The sequence below is a fragment of the Odontesthes bonariensis genome, chromosome 12 (genome assembly GCF_027942865.1).
Source record: "Odontesthes bonariensis isolate fOdoBon6 chromosome 12, fOdoBon6.hap1, whole genome shotgun sequence".
NCBI lineage: Eukaryota > Metazoa > Chordata > Actinopteri > Atheriniformes > Atherinopsidae > Odontesthes > Odontesthes bonariensis.
Genome location: NC_134517.1, coordinates 30,097,073 through 30,105,379, shown reverse-complemented (window position 1 = coordinate 30,105,379; position 8,307 = coordinate 30,097,073).

The following is an 8,307-nucleotide window of genomic DNA, read 5'->3' as shown; positions in this document are numbered from 1 at the left end:
AAAACGCGCTGCAAACATCAAAACACATGCAAGAAAAAAACGCGCTGCAAACATCAAAACACATGCATGAGAGAAGCGCGCTGCAAACCCCAAAACACATGCAAGAAAAAAACACGCCGCAAACATCAAAACACATGCAAGAGAGAAGCGCGCTGCAAACCCCAAAACACATGCAAGAAAAAAAACGCGCTGCAAACATCAAAACACATGCAAGAAAAAAACACGCCGCAAACATCAAAACACATGCAAGAAAAAAACGCGCCGCAAACATCAAAACACATGCAAGAAAAAAACGCGCTGCAAACTTCAAAACACAACGGAAGTTCGCCAGGCCACGAGGCGGTCTCGACCTGTGGGATAGAGGATCGACTATGGGAGATCTACCATATTAATGAAAGAGAAGAAAGTCAAAAGGTACGTTATCATCTATGTCTTTTTTAAACACTTGACCGTAATCTTTTACCTTATTATAGAAGAGCAGCGGAGTTTTGTCGCTATATAAATATATATAAAACTTATGTTTTGGAGTTTGCAGTGCGCTTCTCTCTTGCATGTGTTTTGGAGTTTGCAGTGCGCTTCTCTCTTGCATGTGTTTTGGAGTTTGCAGTGCGCTTCTCTCTTGCATGTGTTTTGGAGTTTGCAGTGCGCTTCTCTCTTGCATGTGTTTTGGAGTTTGCAGTGCGCTTCTCTCTTGCATGTGTTTTGAAGTTTGCAGTGCGCTTCTCTCTTGCATGCGTTTTGGGGTTTGCAGCAAATGTGCTCCGGTCGTTTTTGTTATTGCCGCATTTTTCTCTTGCAGCATTTTACTGTTGGATTTGTTCCAGCGTTTGCAGCGCGTTTGCACGTGTCGGCCACCGTAGAAAATATTTCTATATATACACATATCTAAAAGAATCTTGTCAGATTTGTAAAGCTGGAAAGAAAATAACCTTAAACATGTTAAACATGTTTAAAAAGTAGCTAAAAAATAAGAAACTATTCACAAAACATGTTGAAAATTACAATGCTAACAATAAAAAATAAGCAGGCTTTTATAATCTAAAAATAAGAATTTAAAAGTGCTTGTGATGAGGGCCTTATATGCTCTTTTATCAATTGGTGTAAACAGCCAGTACCAATCAGACATGTTTTGCATTATAGGCTGAATGAGTACAGATATATAGTGACTGACAGATCAGGGTGTGACACAGGCCTTCGTCTGGCTCGTCTGACACAGAGGAGCTGCTTTAGAGAAGTCTGATTTCAGGTTGGGCACGTTACTCTGGACAGGTGGTGGACACGTGCTGCAGAGAGCCTACAATGCTCACATTCCTCTTTACGAGTACATCTCTGTCATCAAAGGCCCTTTCATAGATTTGTGTTTTTTTCTTTTTTTGTTACAGGAAAAACATGGTTGGGGAAAGGAGCCGAAGGAAGGTCTCCTATCAGATTTCTATTCCTGAGTGAATCGACAAATCTCTTGTGTCTAGATATAACCGAACAAGGTTGTTAAGAAAGAAAGATTTAAAATAAGAGAAAGATTGAAAGTGGGAAGGTAAGAGGAGAGCGAGGACAAGAAGAAAAGCATGTGCAGTGAGATGTGATATGATGAACAAATCCTCTCTGCTCCCTTTCTAACGAGGGAAAGATGAATAATGTCTGAGTTTGAGAGATTGAGAGGAATAACGGGAAAAGGTTTGGACCACACAAAACCTGTGCACAACTCATGCTTGCTGTGAATCCTGGGGGACCCCTAAGCCATACAGTGAGGTAATTCAGACCATCTGCAGGAAGACCAGCCTGAACGGGGGCCCTCCATTTTTGCAGGGTTCTGTAAAACGGGTTTGAAAGGTGAATTTAGGTCCAGTGGCTTTTGGCTGTGATATTTATAGAATAAGATGAAACTCTCAAATCTTTAGATGTATCAGTGATCTGTTTTAATGTAGTACGAGCGAAAATTTGATCAATTCTGGTCACAATTTGGAAATTTGAAAGAAAAGACCATGCTATCCCTTCTTTCTAGAATTTCTTTTTTTTTTTTTTAAATGGCCGTTTTTCTCATGTCAGGACAGATTATCACAATGTTCACTGAAGGGAACGCATGGTTTTCTACAAGGAAACAATACAGTGAACAAGCATTCAGAAAATGGATCCACTGCTGTTGCGACCTGTAACAGTCTTTAGGAAGACAATGGTAAAAGGTCTGTATGAAAATACATCCTGATCTGGTCCTCACCGGATCTTAAAACAAGGTAAATAGAACGGCTGCTAATAACTTGGAGGGGAAGCAGCAGCCCAGGTGCTGCTCATTTAATCCATCTAAAAGTAGAAGTTTATAGAGAAGTAGACATTTTGGCAGTTTGCTTGTCTGGAGCATTCAGAGGAAAGACATCAGCAATGATCTCAGAGAAGCATTTGTTGCTGCCCTTCAATCTTGAAAGGGCTATAAGGCCATTTCCAAACTGTTTGGAATGCATCATTCTACAGCTAGAGAGATTATTCAGAAGTGGAAAACAATCAAGACAGCTGTCAGTCTCCCCAGGTGTGGAAGTCCCAGCAAGTTCACTCCAAGTTCAGAGTGTAAATGCTCTGAGAAATCACAACAAGCTCAAGAGCTACATCTCAGACTCTACAGGCCTCAGTTAGCATAAAAAATGTGCTAACATTTAGCCTAAAAGTAAAATTAGAAAAAGACAGAAAGCGTTCCCAGGAGACAACCTCTTCTCTCTAAAAAAAAAAAAAAAAAAAACCATTGCTACGCATCTTAGGTTTGTAAAGTTTCATTTTTACAAACCACAAGACTCCCGGATTAATCTACTTTGGACAGAAGAGACCAGAGTGGATATTTGATCATAAAGCACAGCAGCACGTTTGGAGAAAACCAAACACACACCTCAGACCAACAAGCACAGTAATTGAGATTATGATGATTCTGGAAAGACCTCCATGAACTTCATTGTATACCAAAGTATTCTAGAGTCAAACGTGAGGCCATCTGTCTGACAGCTAAAGCTTGATCCATCACTTACATGTTTATTTTTATTTATTTGAACTTCATTTTACCAGCTAAAATCAACTGAGAACAGCATCTCATTTACAATGATGACCTGGCAAATACTGACCTGACATGTCACTTCTGCTTCCAGAAACCAAAGACAATTATAACCAAATACCAAACAGCCTGACGAGTAATTTATATTTTAGCTGATGATGTCACAGTTTCCATGACAATCTTTCATGTGTACTCTAGTGGCATTAATCTTCATCATCGTCTTTCTTTTGGGATTTATAGCTGGAAATATGAATTATCACCAGCGACTAAGTGCAATAGTGTGGTACTGTAACCATGTATTTGTGAATGTACAACCTGGTACGTGTGCATGGGATACGCAAACAGAAAGTTAAATAAGAGTTGTGCATCAAACTATTTTCTCTGGCAGAACAGGTGTTTCCATATGGAAATATACTTAAATTGACATGCTGATGATGGAGCACAACTATCCCCACCCTGAATTGTTGTGATGACAAGAGCCTCATCAAAGCTCTCTACTCTGTCACTAACAAACTGACACATGCACACATACAATTGTTGCTGCCACCCATTGTTTCACGTAATATGAAAAAGATTAAAAAAAGAAAGAAAAGGAGAGAGAGAGAGAGAAGGAAGGCATATTTGCTGACAATGTAAAGGATTTCTGCTTTAACCTCATAAAGAGATTAGAAAATGCCATCAAATCACATTAAAATGTCACATTAAAATACCCCAAAAATTAATTTACATTTGTATTGTTAATACTTTAAATACCTGTGCACCCTGTAGCTGCACTTAGACACATGTGCACACACACAGATACACATGCTGGCTTACTTACTTACTTACTTACAGAGCCTATCAATACACCGCATATAGAGTGTCCCCCACCACAGCCAGAAGTCACATTCAATTTGGGAATGATCTGCCACAGGATATTCTTAGGAAAGGACATATAGTCAATATGTGCATCCCTAGTGAAATGCAAGGAGAAGCCTTAATCTCATTTTCACTGTGGGGGATTAGTTGTAAGGTTAGCCATGTTGAATTATCAGTCAGACTTTCATGGCATCACTATAGTGACATCTGTGAAGATGCTGTATCAGGACAGCAAAGGGACAGAAAGTGCATGTTATATACAAGCTTACAAAACTAGTACAGCAAAAGAAGTTTTAAATGACACACACACATATATATACAGTATATATATATATATATATATATATATATATATATATATATACAAATGCTCATTTTAGTGTAATATTGCTCTGATGTCACAAAATACATTTAGACCAAATCCAATTAAACCCATTGCTCTGAACGATAAATAGTCTCAGCTTTCATTTTTTTACTATTTTCAGCACCGTTGCTCCATCAACATCAACCCAACATTAAAATTCTTCATGGTAGATTATAGTGTTTAATTACTTGGCACGCCAGATGGATGGCACTCACATGTGCCATCATCTAGATTTGCAATATTAACTTTCACATTCTTCACTGTGAATTTCTGACACATGTGCCTTGCGACCGTATGAGACTAACTGAAGACATGTTGAAATCAATATTTGAACAAATGTGAAACTTGATTGGCTAAGAGTGAATATCTGCAGGAGTTTACCTTGAAATCACAGGTGGTTGAGGATTCAGAAATGGCAGAGATGGCAGCCAATACAGCTAATGCTCACCTTGCTGTATTCATGTGAAATCTAAATGAACACGTCTTCCAACGAGTTATATGGTTAGTTACAAATGATCAGTGGAAGGAATAAAAACCAAAGAAACAAGTTAAAGCTGGTTGCTAAAAGAGCAAAAGATCAAAAACAAAGAAGAAAATATAAACTCAGTAGCCAGTTGAATAAAGTATCCATCTAGCACTGTCTGGAATGAGAATTAAACCCGTTTCAGACAGGTTAGTAATGAAATTCACCACATAATCTGGGTTATTCGAAGCCACAACATCTGCACACACTGTCGTTGCCATGTAAAGTAAGTGTTAGCTTGTTCTTGTGTCATTGTGCATAAATAGGATGGAATTTCTGGCACATTTTGTACGTAATTTCAGCATCTTTTACTCTTTTTATGGCATTAAAATGTGCCTTTACAGCACATGATATGCAGTAACATGCAAAAACCCAAATCATTTGCACCAAAAACGACACATGAGATGATTTTGCAGGTAATTAAAACACCATTTCACGAGATCAGGCTGTGAACATGCCAGTTCAGAAAGTGGTGGGGCATGCCCCCTAGGTGAAAAGGTGTAAATAACACCTGGTGTCACATTCAGGTGGGTTCAAATACCTAATCTGCTAAATGCCAGCTATGTAAATGTAAATGTGTATTTATACAGCCCTTTACAGACAATCCTTACAGTGTACCAAAGTGCTTTACAGCAGGTAATAAATAAAGAGAAGAATAAGTAAAAACAATAAAAGAACAGTGAAAGCAATGAAATATAACAAAATCGATTAAGATAAAATAAGATAAAGTTTTGGGCTTCAAGAGTCAGAACAAAGCTTTTATGTAGAAACTCGAGTCATAGCAGCTGCTACGCTCCCAGCAGAATGTAATTTAGACCTTTAATCTATAAATTAAGTGCAATGAATGAAGCATAGACTCTAATTATGATTCTAAACTTTGTGGTTCATTAGATCAACATACAAATTTACATGAGTTTGAAATTAATTTTAGTTACATTCCACAACTATCAGGAATAATACAGGATTATAAGGGATTCAGAATGAAAGCCTTTTCAGTGAATGAGCTCATTTCCAATTTAAGTCCAATGGGAGAAATTACGGTGGGGGAGTTTTGGGATTTTTGACACTGAATCCTGCCAAAGTATAGCCACAGCCAGCCCAGTCACACCAGCTAACATGGAATATATACATCTGTCTGAGGTGAAGTAGTTTTAGAATCTGGTTGAGTACCCCTGAGCTGTTGTTTTCTGTTGGGCAGAGGTCATGTGATATGAATCTGTAAGTCAGATAAAACCTTGTGCATTTCCTACCCCAACTGTGTACATATAATATATCCTAACTCTAGTTATGTGTGGGTGAGAATCCTGTAGAAAAGTAAGGAGTCGGGAGTGGAAAGGAAGTAGAAAACATTGTGCATGTCTCAAACCAGTTATCTCCAGTATGTTAACCCACAGAGGTCTGCGATCCATGTCTTCCATCATCCTCTCTCCCTGTTAAACGTGTCCAAGTAAAGACTCTCATGATGTGAAACATGGAGATGATCAAATAGGAACCCCTATGGAAACATAGGATGTTGATGTGTAGATGAATTGAAACTCAAGCTGCATGTAGGAAATTATAATAACGGCCCAATTTCTGAGCCTTTCTTGACAAACTGCAACATTTTGCACTGTGGACCAACCAAGTGATGTCGGTTACACACCAACGATGGTCTTATATGCACCATCAGGAACTGGTACTTACCATAAACTTCAGGAAAGGTCAGGATGACAAAACAATGAGTGTAGAACAAACCAAGGATTTGGTTTTACAGTAAATAATTTGGTTGCTTCGTGTAAATTAAAAATAAAGGAGTTTCTACTCTTCATTTGCTCTGATTTACTGATATCTCTCCTCCACCAGGTCATTGCTCACTCTCTATTCCCACACTGATTCACATAATATCAACAGTCCACCTTAGTGACTCTTCTTTGAATAAAGACAAAAGGAGCGAATAAGATCCAAGCGGTTTAGCACCTGAACCCCACCGAGTACAATAAACGTCACGGGGATATTTATAGCACGGTATGTGGAGAATGCCCAATTCCCTTCTCTGTAATAACACACTTGCATCTGCTAATGGTATCAGAGCAAAAAGCCTTTCGCTGCATACGAGACGGACGTTTCAAGAAGTGAAAATAGAAAAGTGTGTTGCGTCAGCTCATCTCTGTGCCACTGAGCAACTTTCTATTAACCTACACTTTAAGCCCCTCGTAACCCAAACCCCAGCCAACTGCTGCCCAAGACCAGGAACTATATATACAAATCCATCGCTCACCTTCACAACTGCAAACAGAGCAATCTGTAACTCCATCTGTCCATAATCTGTCTGGATTAGGTGCAAAAACTTCCAGTATTCAAAACTTTGAGCATTATATATTAACTTTATTGCTCTGTGATGATTTTGAAAGATTTAGAGACTTTAACTGCAGCAAGGACTCAGTTAGCTGTTGAACTGTGGTTGCTGAGACGATGGAAAAAGGGCATCCGTTGTAAAGCAGTTGGCAATGCCCCGCTGACACAAGATGCCACAAAGACTCTTGTAGAGTATAATAGAACATTTAAGGTTCATACATCTTATCATAATCCAACCAAGATTGGAATACTCTACATATCTTAATCACTTAATTCCTCCAAATATGACTTTATTCAGATTAAGGTAATCAGAAAATGCTGTTTACGTGGCTGAATCTTTTCCAGAGTTATGTCTCATGCAGGTCAGCATGGTAACATCCCTCTGCATGTAAACTTTTTGTTTCAATCCGGTTTGATTATAGAGATTACGAGGCAAACTGTGAGTTTATTGCAATGATAGTTGTTCATCTTTCAAAGGAAAAGGAGTAAATGTTGAATACATTTTGTATACGCCCACACATTCTCGCTCAAAACTCAGGAGACCTATAGCATCCCATTTTGAAGCAGTAGGAAATCCTTTAGTGGCATATTTTTTATATGCAGGGTACTGAGTCAGAGCTGCTTCTTAGAAAGTTTAATGACAAACAAGGTGCAGTGGGGAAAGAAGGCACAGAACCTCCGGTTAGGAGTGTTCAGTTCTAATAAGTTTAGGTGTGTGCTGTGACAGTTCAGGTAAGAAGAATGTATGTTAGAGTATAAGTAGTAGTACTTTATAGTCCTTCAGTTGCAACAGAACGGGGATGGAGACAGTGGCAACACCAAGATCGAACAATTCAGTAAAAAGTATACGCCTAAACATTCTATAATTCACACACACTAATAATACATGGGAAACTGTCTCGGGTACTCTGCACACGTCACAGAGTCCATCTCTGTGTTTATGAATCAAGTGTAAATTAGAATTCAGGGCGCAATGCCCTAATCTGAGACGTGTTAGCACTACCTGCTGAGACCTAACTCCAGGTACAGTACACGGAGTGTTTATAGACGGCTGAATTGCATACAGATGTCTTCCCTTTACATCTCTGTCCCACTGGAGTTGCCATGACTGGAACACTTCCTTCATAAGCTTACTCCTCAGTTCTGTTCGACCAGGCCTGACTGGCAAACTAACTGCATTGCTCTCTAAACTTTCTT